This window comes from Lichenostomus cassidix, chromosome W (assembly GCF_008360975.1).
Source record: "Lichenostomus cassidix isolate B80296 chromosome W, HeHo_3.0, whole genome shotgun sequence".
In the NCBI taxonomy this organism is placed as follows: domain Eukaryota; kingdom Metazoa; phylum Chordata; class Aves; order Passeriformes; family Meliphagidae; genus Lichenostomus; species Lichenostomus cassidix.
This window is the reverse complement of record NC_139510.1, coordinates 19,040,067-19,063,778: the sequence shown is the minus strand read 5'-3', so window position 1 is coordinate 19,063,778 and position 23,712 is coordinate 19,040,067. Positions and strand designations below refer to the sequence as shown.

At 43.5% G+C, this 23,712-nt stretch overlaps 1 protein-coding gene and 1 long non-coding RNA gene across 8 annotated transcripts in view; both read right to left on the bottom strand.

Annotated features, from left to right (window-relative positions):
- The window catches only part of LOC146425627 (uncharacterized), a 449,835-nt gene that overhangs the window by 89,823 nt on the left and 336,300 nt on the right, over positions 1–23,712 (bottom strand). The window lies entirely within an intron of this gene.
- Positions 1–23,712, bottom strand: part of LOC146425634 (spindlin-Z-like) — a 134,314-nt gene that overhangs the window by 70,420 nt on the left and 40,182 nt on the right. The gene's annotated exons all lie outside the window — the stretch shown is intronic.

Below are 23,712 nucleotides of genomic sequence, written 5' to 3'. Positions count from 1 at the left end.
TGTTCTCTGGTCAGTCCATCAGGGAGAGGGGTCCTCTACTTAGCCATGAGGTCCCTCCCACAAGAGACAGTCCTCTGGGAACTTCTTTGGCGTGGGTCCAATCTCATGAGCAACATCCCACCTGAATTCTGCTGCAACATGAGTCCTCTTGTCCATAGGGTGCAGACTCTCCTGAGCCGAGGCCAGGCTGCTTCTATCTCAGGGGCAAGGCCTTTACTCTCCCTTGCAAGGCCTTTGCAGCTTTAACTCTTTAGATGAGACTCCCACTGGATCACAGCTTCCTCCAGGCATCCACCTGCTCCTCTGGCGTGGGCTGTGGGTGGATTTCTGCATCCTTGTGGAGTCCATGGGCTGCAGGGAGACCACCTGCTCCCCCCATGGCCTTCACCACAGCTAGCAGAGGGTTTTCAGCTCTGGCGCCTGGAGCACCTCCTCCCCCACCTTCTCCACTGACCTTGGTGTCTCCATGCTGTTCTCCCTTCACATATTTTTACCTCCTACTCCTCCTCTAACTACAAAGAAGTGCGTGCCTACCTTGTTTTGATTTTTTCTTAAATATGTTTTCACAGAGGCGTAACCAGCACCTCCAATTGGCCTACACTTGGCCGGCAGCATGTCCATCACTTTCAGAGCCATCAGAGATTGGCTCTGCTAGACTTGATGAAAAAACTTCCAGAACTTTCACTCAGGACACACAGGAGCCATTTTTGTGCCACTCCCCACCCCTCAGACACTTCCTCAGGCCTACTACAACAGCTTCTGAGGGGTTTAAAGTTCTCTTAGATGTTAAAGATACTTTGCTGATGTTTTGGGCCAATCAAAACCACCACAGGAGTCCTCTCCCTGAGCAGCAGCAGAAACAACTTGTGACGAACTGACCGTAATCCTCATTCCCTTTCTCCCTCCGCTACTTGGGGGGAGAAGGAAGAGCTTGGGAAACAGGGAGAGGTGTGGGGAAGGTGTTTTTAAGGTCTTATTTTACTTCTCATTGTCTTACTCTGATTTTGTTAGTAATTAATTAAATTAATACCTCAAATTCAAGTCTGTTTTGCCTGTGACAGTATTTGGTGAGTTATTTCCCCCAGCCCTTACCTCAACCCATGAACCCTTTTGTTATATTTTGTTTCTCCTGTCCAGTTATAGAGGGGAGTGATAGAACAGCTTTGGTGAGCATCTGGCATCCAGCCAGGGTCAACCCACTGTAGTAAGAATCAGGGAGAACGCCAACAAAGCAGATATCCTGGTGGAAGTGTTTTAGACCACCCAATCAGGATGAAGAGGCAGATTAAATATTCTGTAAGTAGCTGGGGGAAATCTTGTGATTGCTGGACCTTGTTCTCATGGGGGTCTTCAACCTACCAGATGTCTACTGAAAATACAGCAGAGCAGAGAGGAAACAGTCCAGGAGGTTCCTGGAGTGCGTGGAAGAGAACTTCCTGACACAGATGGTGAATGAGCTAACCAGGGAAGATGCCCTGCTGGACCTGCTGTTTGTAAATAGAGAAGGAATGGTCAGAGTGATGGTCAGAGGCCATCTTGGTCAATGCAATCAAGAAATGATAGAGTTTTCAATTATCAGAGAAATAAGGAGAGGTCAGCAGAACTGCCACCTTACACTTCTGGAGGGCAGACTTTGGCCTATTAAGAAGACTGGTTGAGAGATTTCCTTGGGAGGCAGTCCTTAAAGGCAAAGAAGTCCAGGAAGGCTGGATGTGCTTTAAGAAAGAAATCATAAAGGAGCAGGAGCAGGCCGTACCCATGCTGAAAGACAAGCCAGCACAGAGGACAACTGGCCTGGCAGAACAGAGCTTTAGCTCTGGCCACTGCTGTAAAAGACAAAAGAAAGTGTTTCTACAAATACATCAGCAACAAAAGCAGGGACAAGGAGAATCTCCATCCTTTGTTGGATGTGGGGGGAAACATAGTGACAAAGGATGAGGAAAAGGCCAAGGTGCTGAATGTCTTCTTTGTCCCAGTCATTAGCAAGACCAGTTGTCCTCAGGGTACCCAGCCTCCTGAGCTGGAAGACAGAGATGGGGGACAGAATAAAGCCCCCATAATCCAGGAGGGAATGGTCAGTGACCTGCTGTGCTATTTAGACTCGCACAAGTCAATAGGGGCAGATGGGATTCACCCAGGGGTACTGAGGGAGCTGGCCGAAGTGCTTACCAAGCCACTTTCAATCATTTACCAGCAGTCCTGGTCAACCAGGGAGGTCCTGGATGACTGGAAATTAGCAAATATGATGCCCATCTATAAGAAGGGTCAAAAGGGGGATCTGGGGAACAACAGGCTTCTCAGCCTGACCTCAGTGCTGGGGGAGGTCATGGAGCAGATCATCTTAAGTTCTATCATATGACATGTACAGGACAACCAGGGGATCAGGCCCAGCCTGCATGGGTTTATGAAAGGCAGGACCTGCTTGACAAACCTGATCTCTTTCTATGACAAAGTGACCTGCTTAGTAGATGACAGAAAAGCTGCAGATATTGTCTACCTTGACTTCAGTAAAGCCTTTGACATCATTTCCCACAGCATTCTCCTGGAGAAATTGGCTTCCCATGGCTTGGACAGGTGAACTCTTTGCTGGGTAAAAAGCTGGCTGGATGGCCAGGCCCAGAGCGTGGTGGTGAATGGAGTAACATCCAGCTGGAGGTCAGACATGAGTGGTGTTCCCCAGGGCTCAGTACTGGGGACAGTTCTGTTTAACATCTTCACTGATAACCTGGATGAGGGGATCAAGTGCACCCTAAGCAAATTCACAGATGTCACAAAGTTGGGCAGGAGTGTTGATTTGCTGGAGAGTAGAACGACTTCAGAGGGATCTGGCTTTTGCTCATACTCTTGCAGATGACTTTGTTAAGCTATCTCAAACACTCTCGTTCAGAACAATTGGTTAGATCAATGCACTGAGGCTGACCATATGGAGTTCAATAAGGTGAAGTGCTGAGTCCTGCACTTTGGGTCATGACAACCCCATGCAGTGCTACAGTGTCTGGAAAGTTGCCCAGCAGAAAAGGATGTGGTAGTGTTGGGTTGACAGCTGGCTGAACATGACCCAGCAGTGTGCCAAGGTGGCCAAAAGGCCAATGACATACTGTCTTGTATTGGAAATAGGGAGGCCAGCAGGACTAGGGAAGTGATGGTCCCCTCGTAGTTGGCACTGGTGACGCCACACCCTGACTACTGTGTGCAGTTCTGGCCCCCTCATTTCAAAAAGGTCATTGAGGGGCTGAGGCATGTCCAGAGAAGGACAACAAAGCTGGTGAAGTGTCTGGAGCATGTCTTGGTCTTGAGGGGAAGCCATATGAGGAGCAGCTGAGATGACTTGGTCTGTTCAGCCTGGAGGAGACTGAGGGGAGACCTTATTGCAGTCTTCAACTTCCTCATGAGGGGAAGAGGAGGAGCAGACACTGATATCTTCTCTCTGGTGACCAGTGACAAGACCCAAGGGAATGGCCTCAAGTTGTGTCAGGGGAGGTTTAGGTTGGATATTAGAAAAAGGTTCTTCACCCAGAGGGTGGTTGAGCACTGGAACGGGCTCACCAGGGAAGTGGTCACAGCACCAAGCCTGCTTGAGTTCAAGAATCTTTTGGACAATACTCTCGGGCACATGGTGTGACTCTTGGGGATGGTCCTGTGCAGGACCAGGAATTGGACTCGATGATCCTTGTGGGTCTTTTCCAAGTCAGCATATTCTGTGATTCTGTTGTTTAGCCTAGAGAAAAGGAAGCTCAGGGGAAACCTTATTGCTCTCTACAACTACCTGAAAGGTGGTTGTAGTGAGGTGGATGTTGGTCTCTTCTCCCAGGTAACAAGTGACAAGACAAGAGGAAATAGACTCAAGTTGCACCAGGGGAAGTTTAGATTAGATATGAGAAAAAAAAATTCACTGAAAGGGTTGTCAAGCATTGGAATAGGCTGCCCAGGGAAGCGTTCGAGTCACCATCCCTGAAAGTGTTCAAAAAATATGTGGATATGGCACTTGAGGACATGGTGGTGAACATGGTGGTAGTGCTAGGTTGGTGGTTGAACTTGTGGTCTTAGAGGCTTTTTTCCAACCTTAATGATTCTATGATTTTAAAGAGAAAACCCAAATACAGAGTTATTACATTTGACACTGCGATCCTGGACAAATGGTCTAAATTATAGGAATATCACACTATATCCAATTCAAGGACCAAGAGTTTGGAGATATTTCACTAGCATTTGCATCTTCAAAAGCTTTGTATTACTGGGAGAGAAATCAATTTTGAAGTTAACTCTATGCACCCTACAACGAAGGGTAATCTTTGTCTCAAACATTCACAGAAGTATACATGGTATTCTTAAAATAAATGAAATCCACATATGAAAACAACCATAAAATGTGAAATTTCCCAAATGTTTAACAGCTCAAGAACACTAGTGCCACATCATTGAAATTGACTACCAAAGTTCATCTGTCTAGAAATTAAACACTGAAGGGGGCAATTTTTTCCCAGATATCAAGAACTACATTTTCATATATAGAATTGAACCTCTACTTCTTGGAAGTATGCAAAGAAGGAACTTTTTCCTGCACTCATAAATCCTACTGCAATCAAAGGATTATTCCAGATATTCTAGTAGTCTACAAATTATGGCCATGACACCTAATCTCCATCTGACTGGTTTAATATTTTGTTAGCCTTAAGAATACAGTGGAAATTCCATACCCAACATGAATGTGGGATTTTGTCCTTAAAAAGTGGCAGTCTCCATAAGTAGCATCTGACATCCAATTCCAAGGGATGACTATGAACAGCACTGTATTTACAAGTATCAAAGACTTCAATCAGTGGGTCACTAGTGAAAACATAGAGAATAAACAATAAACTGTTGTATTGGGTTTTGGGAGGGCGGGTGTTGATGGGATGGTTTTTGTGAGAAGATACCAGAAGCTGCTCCTATGTATGACAGAAGGGGAAAAAATGCTGCACAGCAGCAGCTGGAAGAGAGGAGTGAGAATATACAAGAGAAACAGCCCTGCAGAGACTGAGGTCAGTGAAGAAGGACGGGGAGGAGATCTTCTGGGCGCTAGAGCAGATGTATCCTCCATGCATATACAACTGATTACAGCAAAAGAGGAAGAACTATACCAGTAATTCAGGTGGGCATTTTACCTTATGAATCTAAGAGGTGAAACACACTTTATAATCAAGAACTTTACCTAGTACAGCTATAAGCAAGTTAAAATATTAGTAACAAATATGACACATAAGCTTTTACATACATTAAGCAATTGAGTATTTCAAGGTATACAGAATGAATAAAATCACCAATATTTGTAGAAAACAAAAACAAACAAGTTTTTCTACTTTATATTTAAAGCTAGTAAATTAGACTGTCAGTTATAGATAGCCAGAAGGGAAATTCACTCCTATTCCAAGTACACATTGATTTTTGAATAAGAAAGGGAGGAAGATAGATACCATTTCCTTTCTATGGGGAAGCAATCATATAATATCCTTCTTTCAGATCTGCTTACCACTTATTGCTTAGTTGAAACAGCATATATGTAAGCATATGACTACTAACTACACATTACTTTCTTCCCTGTTCTCTGCAGTTGAAGTTTTCAGAGAAGAAATTGTTCCTTTAGTATTTTCTGATTTCCAATAGTACTTTTCTTCAAGTTTAAGACACGACTTTTTCCCTCTACATAGAGGGCAACCTGCCACAAGAAGAACTACTGGTATTAAAAATGCTTCAGGCATTGTTAATATCCTAGAGGCAGAATGTTCCAGCTGCAAAGAATACACTGAACATCTAGACAAATTTTCCAGAAACTAAACATCTGACTCTCATGCTGTTGTTTTTTACAAGATCTAACTATTCTCCAGTTTCTCTACAAGCATAGCTATTTCTAGAGGACCTTTAGAAGCAACACAAGCTGCTAGCATCACTAACAATGCATTGCTTTTATCTTTTTGGAAAAATGAAAAATTATTGTAATTCAGCTTTGGACATGAGAGTTGCACCACCTTCTAAAGTAGTCAGACATAAGGTTGAATCTTGCCTGTCCTCTAAAACAAGTTAACTTTTCCTCCTATTAATGTCAAAGATGAAAAGGCCCCTGGACCATCTGTTTTAACACCTTGTGGAGTCATATCTAAGAACTAAAACTCCTAGATTCTATCACATGTAAGATCTGTCCATCTAAAGAACTTGATTCAAGTTCCATAACCAATGCAAATACTGTCTGAGTTTTCCTACTAATCCAGTATAATTTTTAAGGAGGAAAAGATAACACGAGGATTTAATGCAATCTTGTTTCTGTGAGAAGTGTTACAGGGATTTTTTTCCTGTATTTATAAAGTTATGGACTAACTCAGTACATGCCTCGCCTTCAGTGACATAAAATAAGGTGAACAAGATTTGGTAGAAAAGAAACCTCTCCTTTCTATTACCTTAATTTCCCAGGACATCAACAATTAAGTTATGACTTCACTGACAAGTTGGTGAATTTTATTTCTTCCATTGGGAGCCTTAACACTTAATTCTGCTACTATGTAGATAGTTGTCCTAGGTTGCAATATAGATGTAGTTAAGTATTCTATTACCACCAGCTGTGGGCCATTAGCTGTTATCACCTGCTAATGACCCACCCCGCATGACAGGCAAAGGGCCATCAGGGACCCACCGCGTGACTCATGGACTTATCTCATCCCATTGTGGGATGCTTTGCCCAGGAGGGAGGAGCCAGGTGTTCCCACCTGGATATAACCTGGCCTTGAAACTGCCTGAGCTAGCCCTGTCTACTGGGTTCCCAGAGGACAAGAGCTACCACTGGATCTTCAGCTGGAGACTAGACCTTCACAGGATCACCGCTTCAACTGGACTTCTTCAGTCGGACTGCTACCACCACCCTAACCGGGTGTCAGTTTATATCTGACTTTGTCAGTGCCTTTCCTTGTATTATTTCACTTATTTTTAATTTCAATCTGGACTTGTGATCTCCCACTGGTTTGTTTGCAAACCAACACAATAGTCCAATCCCCTAATGAAGTATGCTAATCATAGCCCTCAGAAGAATGAAGAAATTATCACACTGTTCAATTCTCTTCATACATCTTAAGAAAAATGTTATTCTAGCTTTTTTTTGGGAGAATAACAGGAGAATATGTTACTCAGCAGTAAACAACAGTATCCATACAATCCCAAATCATTATTTTAAATGGCTATGTAAAAGTAGGCTTTAACTAAACTCTCAAGCATATTTGAGTTTTTTTCCAGCATTTTATTTTACTAACATTTCTGGAAAAAAGGTTAATAACGCATACAAAAAAGAAAGCAACAGTTAGCCTAAAAATGTCCATATTGTCAGTCTACAGGTTTTCCAATTATTACCGAACTATTCTATATGCTGAAGGCTTCAGAGAAAGATGTAAAGTGCATTCCCCCTCTCTGTAATACGTATAATGAAATAGCATCATCAATAAGTAGGCCTGGAAGAGTCCTCAAAATTAACATCTACTTTAAATGGTTTTCTTGACAGAAGGATAAGCTCATTATAGTTAGGTCACATTGTGTTTTCTGTTTATTATATTTCTGTACTTTCCAATTATTTTTGAAAAAGTATGCAGCCCAAAATGCTTTCAAATTTTGTAAGCATATTTATATTTTATTTTTAAAATCACTAGTCGGATTTGAATGAAAACTAATCCAAGGACATGCCAAGTATGGTTTATCAGAACTCCCTAGTAGACCATGCAAGAAGTTCAGCTGTAGATTATTCTTGTAGGTAGAAGAAACTAATCTTTCTAATGAAAACTACCTGACAGTGTGCACCCATAATTTGCTTGTTTTTACATTACAGCTTCCATAAATGTTAAAGTAAGCAATGTTTCTGATATGAATAAGAGTAGCTGACCAAAGAAACAAAGCAAATTTATTCCATTTTAGATCACCCCAAGAGATGCATTGCTATTTAATTAATATATAGCACAAGATAACCAAATAAGTTTTCCTTCCTGCTAATATTGTGAGAAATTGACTCACGGCATCTTCCTATTTATTCAGCACCTACCATCCACCAAAACCAGTCAATACAGGTAAATATTTTACTGGCCTTTCCTAAATCTACTAGTATCTTAAAAGTAAAAGCTTTATTGTTTCAGTCATAGAATCATTTGGGTTATAAACAAACCTTAAGATTATTGAGTCCAAGTGCAAATGTAAAACTGCCAAGGCAACCACTAAATCATGTTCCTAAGTACCACATCTACATGTCTTTTCAATGCCTCCACGGATGGTGACTCAACCACTTCCCTGGGCAGCCTGTTCTAATGCTTTATAACCCTTTCTGTGAGGAAATTTTTCCTAATATCCAATCTAAACCTCCCCTGGCAGAACTTGAGACCATTTACTCTTGTCATATCACTTCTTACCTCTGAAAAGAGACTGACACCCACCTTGCTACAACCTCCTTTCAGGTCCTTGTAGAGTGCTTTAAAATCCCCTCAGGCCCCTTTTCTTTCAGACTAAACAACCTCCATTCCCTCAGCCACTCTTCATAAGACTTGTGCTCTAGACACTTCACCAGCCTCATTGCCCTTCTTTGGACAAGCCCTAGTATCTCAATGTCTTTCTTGTAGTTAGGGGCCCAAAACTGCACATAGTATTGGAGGTGAAGTATCACCAGTGCTGAGTACAAAGGGCCAATCACTTCCCTAGTTCTGCTGGCCACACTATTACTGATACAAACCGGGATGCTGATGTCAACCTGGGCACACGCTGGCTTATATTCAGCCACTGTCAACCAACACTCCCACATCCTTTTCCGCCAGGAAGCTTTCCAGACACTCTTCCCCAAGCCTGTAGCATTGCATAGGGTTGTTGTGACCCAAGTGCAGGATCTGGCACTTTGCTTTACTGAACCTCATACAACTGGCCTTGGCCCATTGATCCAGTCTGTCCAGATTATCCCTGTAGAGCCTTCCTACCCTCAAGCACATCAACACTGCTGTCCAACTTGCTGTCACCTGCAAACTTACTGAGGGTGCACTTGATCCCATCATCCAGATCATCAATAAACAAATTAAATAAAAATGGTCCCAATACTGAGCCCTGGGGAACTCCACTTGCAACCAGAAGCCAACTGGATTTAACGCCATTCGCTACCACTCTCTGGGCCCAGATATTCAACCGCTTTTCTACCCAGTGAAGAGCACACCTGTCCAAGCCATGAGCAGTTTCTCCAGGAGAATGCTGTGGGAAATGGTGTCAAAGGCTTTACTGAAGTTCAGATACACAACATCCACAGCCTTCCCCTTGTCCACTAAGTGGGTCACCTTGTCATAGAAGGAGATAAGGTCAGTCAAGTAGGACCTGCCTTTCATAAACCCAAACTGACTGGACCTAATTAACTGGCTGTCCTGTACACGTTACATGATGGCACTCAAGATGATCTGTTCAATAACATTCCCCGGCACCAAGGTCAGGCTGAGATACCCTTAGATCCTCGTATCCTCCTTCCAGCCCTTACTCTAGATAGGCATCATGTTTGTTAACCTTCTGTCAACTGGGATCTCCCTGGTTAGCCAGTACTGTTGATAAATACTTGGAAGTGGCTTAGTGAGCACTTCGGCCAGCTCCCTCAGTACCCTTGCGTGAATGCCATCCTGCTCCGTAGACTAGTGCATGTCTAAGTAGTGTAGCAGGTCTCTAACCATTTCCCTCCTGGACTATGGGGGCTTCATTCTGCTTCCCATCCCCATCTTCCAGGTCAATGGGCTGGGTAGCCTTAGAACACCTGGTCTTATTCAAGACTGAGGAAAAGGCAGCATTAAGTACCTCAACCTTTTCCTCATCCTTTGTCACTGTTTCCCTTCACATCCAATAAAGGATGGAGATTCTCCTTAGCTCTCCTTTTGTTGCTAATGTATTTATAGAAACAGTTTTTATTGTCTTTTATAGCAGTATTCAGATTAAGTTCTAATTGGGCCTTTTGGCCCTTCTAATTTTCTCCCTGCACAACCTCCCAACATCCTTGTAGTCCTCCCGAATTGACTGTCTCTTTTCCCAGAGGTGATAAACTCTCTTTTTCTCCCTGAGTTCCAGACAAAGCTCTCTGTTAAGCTAGGCCAGACATCTTCCATATAAGCTCATCTTTCAGCACATGAGGATAGCCTGCTCCTGCTCCTTTAAGATTTCTTTCTTAAAGCACGTCCAGCCATCCTGGACTCCTTTGTCCTTCAGGACTGCCTCCCAAGGGACTTTCCAAACAGTCTCCTAAACTGGCCAATAGCAGTACTGCTGACCCAACTCCTTACATCTCTGAGAATTGAAAACTCTATCATTTCATAAGATTGCCTCCAACCATCACATCACCCACAAGTCCTTCTTTGTTCACAAACAACAGGTCAAGCACCTTCTGCAAGGACTTAAAGAGCACAGTTGCCTGTCTCAAACACTGTCAAGGCCACAGAAGGAACTTGCCATAAGATAAGCCACCACAGTGGGAACTTGAGATAAGCACAGAAGGGAGGAATTTAGAACAGGAAGGCGCTAATTCCAAGCCTGGCAGAGGTGAGATATGGTTAGCACATCCTGGCAAAAATTCCCAATGTGGCAAATTGCTGTGGGAAAGGAAGCAACTGCTCATACACATTATCACCCCAAGTTATGGGAACAGCATCTGTGACCACCTTGTGGATACCCAGAACCTGGACTGTATTATAACTGTGATATCCCCAGAAGAACAATTCTGGGACCCCCACTACCAAGGAGCCCAGGGTGAAGAAGGACCAATGGGACACCGCTGGATTCATGGGTAGTGACTGTCTTCTGCTTCACCTGAGACAAGATATCTTTTTCTCTATCTCTCCTTTCCCCCCTCCCCATTTCTATTTCTTTCTATGTCTACCTCACATTTACTGTTAAATAAAATCCGTACTATTGACTTTGGCATATGGTCTTGTTTGCACCTTAATTCGGGCAGAGGCATCTCTCACTAATTGGATCATAACACCTTCCCTAGTTGGCTCAGTCATGAACTGTCTCAGGAATTTACCTTTCACACACTCCCCAAACCTCCTAGACCATTTCCTCTCTGCTCTGTTGTATTTCCAGCAGGCATCTGGTAGGTTGAAGTCCCCCATGAGAACAAGGGCCAGCAATCACAAGACTTCTTCAAGCTGCTCATAGAATATTTTGTCTGTCTCTTCACTCTGGTTGGGTGCTCTACAACAGACTCCCACCAGGATATCTGTCTTGTTGGCCTTCCCCCTGATTCTTACCCATAAACACTCAACCCTTTCATCAATGCCATCAAGCTCTAGATAATCAAAACACTCCCTTGTTGCAGTGTGGTAGCAGGATTTAGGGTATGCATATTAGCACGAGATTATTGGTCCTGCGCTCTCCCCCGCCCCCATTCTGTATATGGTTTATGTTCTAGAAATCTCTCCCTAGCTCAGTGTATTATTGGTTTCCTGAGTCTGTACCCTCCTCTGCTGTAAACCTACTGGTTGTAATCCCTTTTCCCCTCATCTCCTCCCCTTGGGCTTTCCCTAGTTGGCTCTTCGGAGCTAACCACTCCCCTCTTCCCTCTTCCCTCTCCTTTTAACCCTCTGCAGCCCTTTGTTCTGCGTTCACAGTCTCTGGGCTCCTTGCCCCTTCCCCACCCCTCGCTTTCTGTCCCTCTTCCTCTCCCTTCACCCTGAGCCTGTGGATCCTAATAAACTCCCTTGGAACCCCAGACTGCGATCCAGCACTTCTTTGTTCACTGCGCCTCCATGACAACTTGCATCCCCCGAGTGCCACTGCCTGCCGCAGTGCCCTGCCACCACCACGTGTGCCCTGGCGTGTCTCGGCCCCGGACGGACCCCCCTCTGTGCGGCGTGGGGTGGCCATCTGTGAAACACGAGGCTGCGACTCCGCACTCCCTAATATACAGGGCTACCCCACTGCCTCTCCATCCTCACCTGTCCCTTCTGAAGAGTTTTTAGCTATCCATTGCAGTACTCCAGTTGTGGGGATCATCCCATCATGTTTATGTGATGGCAACTATGTCATAGTTTTCCTGATGCACAATGGCTTCTAGCTCCTCCTGTTTGTTGCCCATGCTGTGTGCATTGGTGCAGATGCACTTCAGTTGGGCTATTGATCCCTCCACCTTTTTTGGGGAAGATGCCCTAATTCCTATGTCACCATTCTCAGATGCCTCTGTGGTTTCTACCACATCAATAACCCTAGCGTCTTTGCTGATGCATGGATCCCCATCTCGAACCTCCACTAAGATGGCAAGGGCATTACATTTATTAGGACCAGGGCATTTCAAATGTGCTCTAGTGTACTCAGCACATCGTGGAATAGTCCAAGGGACCTTGCTAACACACCATCCCTTAAACACTGAAGTGCCGCCACCAGGCTTTTCTCTAGGGAGCCTGGTTTCATCCTTTTCCCCCATCAAATCTAGTTTAAAGCTCTTTCAATGAGCCCTGCTAACTCCTGCACAAAGATCCTATTCCCCATTTGAGACAGGTTGTCATGGTTTTAAGGCCAGCTGGAGCTAAAATACCATGAAGCCACTTGCTCAATGCCCCTCTCTTCCCCTCTCCCTCACCCCCAACCTCGGTGGAATGGGGAGGAAAACCAAAGTAAAACTTGTATGTTGAGAAAAGAACAGTTTAATAATTGAAAATAAAGTAAAATGCAATAATTATGGTAATTAATAATGATAACAAAAAGGGAAAAATCAAGTGATGTGTAATGCAATTGCTCACCACCTGCTGACCAATGCCAGACCATCCTTCCCAAACTCAGATTGGCTCCTCTTCCAAGTAACTCCCCCCAGTTTATATTCTGGGCATGATGTTCTATGGTGTGGAATCCCTTTGGTCAGTTTGGGTCACCTGTCCCAACTATGCTCCCTTGCATTTTTTGCAAACCTCCTCACTGGCAGAGCATGAGACAAGGAAAAAGTCCTTGGCTTAGGAGAAACATGACTTAGCAAAAACACAAAACATCATTGTATCAACACCATTCTCATTCTGGATCCAAAACACCGCACTGTAACAGCTACTGAGAAGAAATTAACTCTACCCTAGCTGAAACGAGGACACAGGTCTATGTTGTCTGTTGCTAACAGGCCTGGTGTGGTGTAGACTAACCCACAATCAAAGAACCCAAAATGCTGCTGGTGACACAAGCCTCGGTGCCAGGTTGTCATGGTTTAGAAATGGTACTCCCCAATCTAGCACCCCTGCTGAGACTCTCCAAATCACATGCCTCTCTCTCTTGCTCCCTGTCTTAGGTTACATGGAAGGTGTAACCAAAAGTATGTACTCCTTTACTGTGGTGTTTTTAAGGACACGGACTCCAGGATGGTATGGCGAAGACCTTTATTGCGCAGTGATAATTGCTTATATACTACAACACAAACAGGAAGTAACTCTGCACTACAAAGTGCTCTAATTATCGTGGTTCACAATATTACCTTTTATGGCAACAGGTAAACAATACCTATTAAGGTAACAAACAGTGTTCCTCACTTCTGACAGGTCAAGCAGTTCACAGGCCTACAATGCACTCTTTCCACTTCCCCTGTGACTACTTCCCCTGTGACCAGGATGTTTTTCACTGGTCCCAGGGCTTCTTCCGGACCAGAGACAGAAGGTCACTTTGGCTTTCAAGGCCTCTTGCTCTGCTACCTATATCTTGTAACTCCACACATTACCATCTTCAAAAGCTGTTAAAAACAGTTGGGGCAGTGGTCTTTATTTTCAGCATAACTCAGCCCTGATAACACCCTCCGGGGCCATCTCCACTGATGGGCCATCAAGGTCTCCGGGAGTGACTCATAAGATTACATCATCCCATTGTGAGATGCCCTGCCCAGAGGGGAGGAACTGAACATTCCCACATGCATATAAGCTGAGACTCTGGAACACTGGGGGATGACTTCCACTGGATTCCCAGAGGAGAAGAACTTGAGAGTCACCACTGGACCTCCAGAGACTGACCAGACCTTTCTGCAGGATCACCATTTCAACAAGACCACATCCATCATTCCAACAGGACTGCAGCCACCATTTAACTGGACTGCTACCACCACCCTGACTAACAGGGTGGCAGGTTGTATTCTGACTTTGTCAGTTTAAACCGTTGTTTCTGTATTATTGCCTTATTATAAATACTAGTAAAGAACTGTTATTCCTTTTCCCATATCTCTTGCCTGAAAGCCCCTTGATTTTAAAGTTATAATAATTTGGAGGGAAGGGGGGGTCATATTCTCTATACTAAGGGCGGTTCCTGCCTTCTTTGGCAGACACCAGTCTTTTAAACCAGGACACTCCCCTGCTTTCCCCTCCCCCTCCCAAAATGTAGATGTACTAGAAATGTAGATGCACAAAAAAATCCCAGACGAATTCCTTCCCCTCCCCAAGCAAACAAGCTAATCAGAGGCCAGCTAATTTTTCCATTTGTGGAATTGCTAAAAAAAAGAGAAAACAGAAAAGGGGTGACTAAATTCACTTTCATCAGAAGAAAGGTGTGCTTTTATAATATTTTATCTATTTTTCATCCTTTGCTTTTCACATAAAATTCAGGAAGAATTTATTAGGAACATAAACATTGATGATATAACATTCACACCAGTATTGTGGTGTAGAAATTAGATGGTCTCTGTCCAGAGCTTTTCAAAGTGCGTAATCTTTCTTTGATGAATAGTTAGAAGTGCCTGCAAAAAGGATGATCATCTTGGCTGGTCTCATTCAATAGTTGACAAATTATGGCTTCTCACACTGTACTGGACTTTGAATAAACTGGAAATACTTTTGGAACATCTGATCAGTCCTCTTCATTCTATTTAATTGTATGTTGCTCTGTATCTCCCTGCAATTCTTTACAGAAAGAAAGAAAGAAAAAAAAAGACCAAGAAAGTCCTACAACCCACTACTGAAGGAACCATACCAGTTGTTCCCAACTTAAAACACTAAACCCGAAGACATGCAGGCTAATTATAAAATAAATGACAATGATAACACTACATGTTCACTAAGCCAGACAAACTATCAATATGTCAACTTATGGTAACAATTAGCTATAGGCATAAGATTCTGCCAAAATGAATTAAAAACCTGTATATCAACACAGAGGCAAAAATTAAAAGCATGAATACAAAACTGAAGTGATGAAAACAATACAGAAAAATGAAGGTAATAGAGAGAGCAATGGGAAACTACATATGCATACCATATTCAGAATGCGATGAGGGGGAGGGAAAAAAAAGCTCATTTTCATTAGAGGTTTTTAATTTAGTCTCATGCTAAATTAGCTTTCTGAAATTCCCTCCAGGTTTCAGGGGGGAAAAAGTTACATGGTTGCAATTTTAAATACTAACTAACACTAAAACTAGAAGAAATGTAGGTTCTTCAAGATAATGTATTCAAAAAAACCTTGCAATTTTGGTCAGCTTTGGAGGGTTCATAAATAGCAATGCCAGCTATTAACCATTTGTCAAAAGTTAAAAAATTATAAATGCTGCTTATTTAATCTGCATCCCACATTAGCAACATTACAACCAGATTCAATAATATCTGGCTAATGACCTGAATGACATTTTGCCATATACTTGCCCTATGAAGAATTTCTTGCTTCCCTTATTATTTCAAAAGACGCATACTAAAACTGAAACAAAAGTTGAACCTGAAGTTTGGTATTAGAAACCCACACTTCCTCTATTCCACTAAAAAGGAATCAGGCTATAGGAAGAATAGGAGAATTTGCTAGCGCCAACTGAGCTTGCAACAACTTAATTTTAAAAAGTAAAATGTACTTTTATCAACATATAATTTAAATTAAAACTCCAATTTCTAGTAATTTCCCTCCCAACACTTGTGAAGAACTGTTGGGGTAGATAATACCACCTCAGGAACTGCTGGGGAGCTGAGTGGTTCCAATACAGCAGGGCTTCACTGGTGGGAGACATCTTAGCCTCCCCCCTGGAGAACACGATGGTCCCTCCCCAAATTATGTAAATCCCCCCAGCTGTAACCTAACCCCTGATTCCATCCCTTCCTCCTCCCCACTGGTTGTGGTGTTCCCCCCCGCCTCCTCTCCCCTGACCCTCCAGCCATCCCTTTAAATGTAGACAGCTGGGGTCTCTCGCCCTCTTTCACCCTGGAACCCTTCAGAATAAACCCCTGGAACCTCCAGCTGACTGAGCGCTCTGAGTTCTTTGTCTCTGGTGATGCACGAGTTATCCAACTCCGTGGGTGAGTGAGAATATGTGCCTTACACCGGCACGGGTGTGAGAAGGGCCTTTCTGTACAGCACCAGAGCAGTGCTGGCTGGAGTGATCTCTTGATAGCCATAGAGACACTTTCGGTAAACACAGAGGCCTGGTTCCACCCCTCCTCCCCCTCCGCGTTAAAGAACTAGTGAAACATCTATCTATACACAAAGCTTTAACAGTCATTCATTACCGAATTATTTACACCTTAGATACTAGGACACTAAAAACATATGCATAGAGTATTTTTAAAGAATTCTTTCAGAGCTCTACTCCCTCATACAGCATGGATGCATATTTACTCTGAAATGACCTGTCTATGACAAAAGAACAAGGATTAGGAAGGCAGGAATTCAGCAGTTCAATTTCAATATTCTACCCTCTATGGAACCACTGTAAACATCAATGACAGCCAACCAGCTTTCTAAAAGTTTCTCTCTTATTTGGAAATATAAAAGATGTGACTTAATTTCTATTCATCCTTTTGCTACAACTTTTCTTGACAAAACTCTATGAAGAACGAGTTTTTAAAGTATTCACATACTTACAGGTAATAAAAATTTGCTTTTTGAGTCAACTTTGCATATGTTACACCTTAGTAACTGTTCATTTAATAAATTCAATCATCCATATTTTAAAAAATTCTTATAAAATAATGCTTTTATCAACAATTTAAGAGATCTACTATTTATTCAAACCCAAGAAACTGCCTTAATCTGCACATTTTTACAAATATGAAGTAGCTTAGCTTCTCACTAATAACAGCTAACCGCATTCATCTTCCTCAGAACCCAACAACATGTGAAGAAAGATAGCCACTACCCAGGATATGACAGCAACATCTTATTACTATACAACTTATATTTTCTACCATTCAGTTGTGCATTTGAGTCACAACAAACTCCATGCAGCGCTACAGGCTTGAGGAAGAGTAACTGGAAAGCTGCTTGGCAGAAATGGACCTGAGGGATGTTGGTTGACAACAACTAAACATGAGCTAGTGTGTGCCCAGGTGGGCAAGAAGGCCAATGACATCCTGGCTTATATCAGAAATAGTGTGGCCAGCAGGACCAGGGAAGTGATTGTCCCCATGTACTTGGCACTGGTGAAACTGCACCTCGAATACTGCATCCAGTTCTGGGCCCTTCACTGCAAGAAGGACATCGAGGGGCTGAAGCATGTCCAGGGAAGGGCAACAAAGCTGGTAAAGGGTCTGGAGCAGCTGAGGGAAGCGGGGTTGTTTATTCTGGGGAAAAGAAGTCTCAGGGGACACCTTATAACTCTCTAAAACTACCTGAAAGGAGGTTGTGGCAAAGCAGGGGTCAGAATCTTCTCCCAGGCAACTAGCTATAGGATAAGGGGAAATGGCCTCAAGTTGCACCAGGGGATGTTCAGGTTGGATATTAAGAATAATTTCTTCACTGAAAGAGTGGTTACACATTGGAACAGGCTACCCAGGAAACTGATGGAGTCACCATCCCTGGAAATGTTCAAAAACCAAGTAGACGTGGCAGTCTGTGATATGGTTGAAAGTGGGCATTGCTAGTATTCGGTTGAGGAAAGACAGATGCTAAGAAGAGGGTCATCCAAGAAGGCCATCAGTTTAATTGCTGTTCAGACACAAAAAGGCAATCATCAATCTCCCACACATAGAAGAGACTACAATCACTTTCCTTGATTCTTGTGAGGGGACTTCTCATCTGACACTGCAAGGGTCAGACAGTGAATACTCCAACCAGAAACAGAAAGACAGGGTCCCTGTCTTCAGCCAGAAGGAGGGAAAGGATGACTGGGTATGCAGTATGTGTAGATTTGATGGCCTGAAACATCAGACCTACAAAAGTACAAGGCTTTGGTAAACATCAGTGCACAGGAGACAAGTGCAAATGCGCCCTATTCTGACTGGTTTGGATGCTCTGAGTATACATAACTTAGACTACCCCAAGAGAGGGTACCTCAAGGACCTAAAAGGGTACCAGTGGGCTTTTGGTGTAGCCACCATTAACACACAGAAAGTTAAACAGCTGTCTACCCTGCTTGTCCTCTCAAGCAATCCTGTTGTGGGGTTGCTGCAGGTCAAGGAACAGCAGGAGTCAATTGCAACCAGGACAGTGCACTGGTGACAATATCACACAAACTGAGACTCCCTGGCTCCCATACACAAGCTAATTCATCAATTGGAGAACCAAGAAGAGGTCAGCAAGACTCATTCATCCTTTAATAGTCCCATATAACCAGTGCCAAAGTCTGATGAAGGCATACTAGTATAGCCTAAATGAAGTCACACCACCACTGAGTGCTGCCATACCAGACACACCAGAACTCCAATATGAACTGGAGTCAAAGGCAGACACAAGTGATATGTTTGGTTTTTTTTCCCAACTCCTTTGGCAGCAGATTGCAGGTTGTAGTTTACTTTCACATGGAGGAACATCAAATATACCTGGAATCAACTGCCCCAGGAGTGGAAGCACAGCCCTGCCATTTGTGTCGGACTAATCCAAACTGCACTGGAACAAGGTGATGCCCCTGAACATTTACAATACACTGATGAAATCAGTGCGTGGGGCAATAAAGTAGAAGTATTTTAAGAAGAGAAAAAGAATAATTCAGATTCTTCTGCAAGTTGGTTTTGTCATTAAAAAAAAAAAAAGCCATGTCAATGGACCTGCAGAGAAAATCCATTTCTTGGGAGTAAAATAGCAGGATTGATGTCCTCACATCCCTATGGATATGAACAATAAAACAGGAACTATGTCCCCACCAGCTAACAAGGAAGAATCAAGATTTCCTAGGCCTAGTAGGATTCTGGAGAATGCATATTCCAGGTTATAGTCAGCTTTTGAGCCTTCTCTATCAAGTAACCTGAAAGAAAAACTATTTTGAGTAGGACTGTCATGGTTTAACCCCAGCCAGCAAGTACCACATAGCTGCCCGCTCGCTTGTTCTCACCCAGTGGGATAGGGGAGAGAATCAGAAGAGTAAAAATGAGAAAACTCATGGGTTGAGATTAAAACAGTTTAATAACTGAAATAAAATAATAATAAATAAAAACAGACAGAAAAATAAAATCCAAGGAAGCAAGTGATGCAAATGAAAACAACTGTTCCCCCCCAACCGACTGATGGATGCCCAGACAGTCCCTGAGTAGTTCCCCCCTGCCAACCTCCCCCCTAACTTTATTACTGAACATAATGCCTTGTGTTGCCAGATGAAAAATCATCTGCACCTGGTGGGCTAACACAATGCTTATTCTTCAAAAACCACTGATCTATGGAACTGCACAATGCCCATTCTGTAAGAAGAACTGGAAAGCAACAAGCCCAGTTGTGCCAACTTTTACCAGTTTACTGGGTGGTCAGGTATGACTTTGGGGTCACCGACCACCAGGGACCACCAAAGAGACCCCCAGGACAGAAGAATGCATGCATAAAGGGGAGGGAAAATATGTTAATAATTTTGGGGAAATTATTATCATATGTATGTTTATTCTGGGAAAATCAATAAATATGTATGTAAAATATAGTATATAAACAGGAGCTTTTCTGTATTCAGCATGCATGATATTTTGGAGGTGATATCCCCTCGTGCATCCAGCCAAATAAAGAATGCCTGCTTCTTAATACTACATTGCTGTTAAGGAGTTTTTTTATTTTTACCAATTTTTGGTAACACCTGTGGTCAGTTGGGGTCAGCTATCCCTGCTGTGTCTCCTCCCAACTTCTTGTGCACCCCCAGCCTACTCACTGGAAGGGTAGTACAAGAAGCAGAAAAGGCCTTGACTGTGCAAGCACTGCTCAGCTGTAGGGTTACAGAAAAAACAGCAGCAGATGCCTGGACGGGAGGCCGCAGCTAACTGGCATGGAGGAATGCTGACCACACAGATCTGAAACAGGAACAGCTTCCTGCTCTGTTTCCTTGTGGCCCTGAGAGAAGAATAACAAACTGTCAAAACTGACAGATTTTTTTGGGAATTGTAACTAGCTAAGCAGACAGCTAAAAACAGCTTCTCAGACTAAAAGTATATATACTGTTTAACTTTGTAATAAAGCAGATTCGTTCGCATACAGCATCTGTCTCTCCCGTTCATACGCCATGCTCAGCAATAACTAAAACATCCCTGAATTATTGTCAGTCTTTCCAGCAAAAATCCAACACACAGCCACATACCAGCTATTGTGAAGAAAATTAACTCTATCCTAGCCAAAATCAGAACAGAGGCCCTGAGCAACAAGCCTTTGAGCAGATCAAACAGGAAATAGCTTATGCAGTAGCTCTTGGGCCTGTTAGGACAGAATCAGCCATGCAAAATATACTCTACACTGCAGCTGGGGAGCAGGGTCTCACCTAGATCCTCTGGCAAAGAACATTAGGAGAAACACAAGGTTGAGCTCTAGGAATTAAGGGGGTTTGAGCTGCTTCAGAAGTTGTTGGGACAGAAGCACATCTCTTGGCACCGCAATTGCTTGTACTACACGGGATGTTCAAAGGGAACCATCCCCTTGACACATCATGCAACCAGTGCTACATGGAGTAAGTGGGTAGCATTGATCACACAATATACTCGATCACACGATGTACTTGACTGCAGAAACCCAATCACCCCAAAATCCGGAAAGAGACCATCCAGAAGGCAGAGATTTTGGAATATTGCCTGAGGAGGTGGCTCATGCCATATAATGAGTTATCAGAAGATGAAAGTCATTATGCTCTGTTTACTGATGGATCCTATCGTATTTTAGGAAATCATAAGAAGTGGAAAGCTGCTGTGTAGAGTCCCACACGATAAGATGCCGAAGCCACTGAAGGAGAACATGACCATTTGTCAAAGTGAAAACCATCCAACTAACCCTAGGGATTGTTGAACGAGAAAAGTGGCCAGTATTCCATCTCTGTACTGACTCCTGGATAGTGGCTAATGCCCTATGGGGGTGGCTGCAGCAATGAAAGAAGACCAATTGGTAGCAGTGCAGACATAAACCCATCTGGGCTGCTGTACTGTATGACTGCTCAATTCCTGCTCAGATTTTGGCTATCACAGCTCATGCTAAGGCCTGATGCATGCTGAGAGAAGTGACATTAGGTCAAAGGGAGAGTATCATGTAGGCAGGACAGGTGGCCAGAAAGAGCTAAAAGGCCATTATACAACCACTATTGCTTGCTGTCTCCTGCAACTGTTATCTTCGCATACTGATTGTCTGACAGTTTCATCAGTATCTGCTAGCTCATGGAAATGGTATAGACCAAGGTTCCAAGGTCAAAAGAGGTGATTGTCTCACTCTAATCTTGTCTTGGGGTGATTCATAATGATAGCGTATCCCATAATCATCTGTGCCCAAAAATTATTACTGTATCTTGAAGTCCCTGCAGCCTGGGACCTTGTGTGGGGGGGGGGGGTGGGGGAGAGTTTGCTTTTGCGCAGGGCATTTTTTAAAAGCTCCCTGCCCAGGTTTTTCATGGCTCTGTGCAGTGTGGTATTTGCTTCGCTGGCTTGGTGTTTGCCCAGGCAAAAAGCTTCTCCTTTCCTTGGCTCAGAGAAGCTGCAGTAGCGATCTTTGGGCTGCCTTGAGGCAAATTCCACAGCTGCTTGTCCAAAGCCGGAGGCATCGCGCCAAGAGAAGTGGAGCAGAGATGCCCTGCTCCAGCCCAAGCCACTGTTTAACCATGCTGGGCTGGGGAGAGGAAGACACTGAGTGGTTCCAGCCCAGCTGCTTTGCCTGCCGTGACCACTCTGCTGTGCCTTGCCATGGGAAGGAAGTTGATGCCAGACGAGCCATCAGGCCTTCGTCTGCTGCTGGAACTGCTCCGTGAAGCTCCTACCTTTCCGAGAGGGAGCTGACGCCATCTTGTATCACATATTGAGAACAGGTATTCTCTGGCATTTCGTGTCTCTCTTTGTTCCAGTGGGGTGGTGAGGTCTAACAGTTTGATACCTAGCAGTTATTTTTTATTTATGTTTTTCCCTTCCTGTTGGCATTCTGCTTGTTAATAAACTGTTGGTTTTTTCACTTTCATCTATTAGTATTCATTTCTTATTGGTGGAAAGGGATTGTTGGAACCCTTAGAGGAGGCAACTCGTTTCAGAGTGTTCTCCTTTAAATTGTCTCAAACCAAGAAAACTCTGCACTCGTGTGGCTTCACCTCGAGTACTGTGTGCAGTTTTGGGCACCACAATATAAAAAAGGCATTAAACTATTAGAGAGCATCCAAAGGAGGGCCATGAGAATGGTGAAAAATCTGGAAGCGAAGCCGTATGAGGAGCGGCTGAGGTCACTTTGTCTGTTCAGCCTGGAGGAGACTGAGGGGAGACCTCATTGCAGTTGACAACATCCTCATGAGGGGAAGTGGAAGGGCAGGTGCCAATCTCTTTGCTCTCATGACCAGTGACAGGACTCAAGGAAATGGCATAAAGCTGAATCAGGGGAGGTTTAGGTTAGATATCAGAAAAAAGTTTTTTCACCCAGAGGGTAATTGAGCACTGGAACAGCTCCCCAGGGAAGTGGTCACAGCACCAAGCCTGACAGAGTTCAAGTGTTTGGACAATGCTCTCAAGCACATGGTGTGATTCTTGAGGTGTTCTGTGCAGGGCCAGGAGGTGGACTTGATGATCATAATGGGTCCCTTCCAACTCAGCATATTCTATGATTATAAGTTAGAAGTTATAAAAACATCAGGTAATCCAAAAAGATTTGAACTGGATCCAACAGCAGCTGGACTGCTGAGGCTTTGATGCTTCCTGGTGTGATACAGGGGATGAGGCACTGTGATGGAACAAGAAGGATGAGCATTCCCACCATCAGCTAGGTAACGATTTTGCTCATAGGTGCATGAGTTAAGAGTTATGGGTTATAAGTTATGAAACCTTATGATTTATATGGCAAATAAGTGAATTCACATGATAAACTAGTGTGTGCAAAGGGGATTGACCCCTTTTTTGTCAGGTTTGTTTGTTATATTTCTTTTATAAGCTAATAAATTAAAACTTAATTTATGGAGTATGTTGTCCTTAAAATTTCAGAGATCCAGAGGGACCATGACACACTGTGACAAGACATGGCTGCTCAAGTAGAAAATATTGCTGTGAAGGTACAGCATGTCAATGCTCACATGCCCAAAAACCATGCCATTGAAGAACATCAAAACAAAAAACAGGTAGAGAAGACTGTCAAAATTGAAGTGGCTCAGGTGGACCTAAACTGGGAGCAGAAGGGTGAACTATTTGTAGCTCAATAGGCCCATGAAACATTGGGGAAGCTAGGGAGAAATGCAACACACAAATGGGAGAGAGGTGGACAGGACCATTGAGGCCATCACACAGGTCACTCATGAATATGAAACATGCACCACAATCAAGTCAGTCACATGAATAAAGTCTCCCTGGAATACAGAGCAGTGGCTGGATTTTCAACATGGTGAGGCTTGGCAAATTGACTACATCGGACCATTGCCACAAA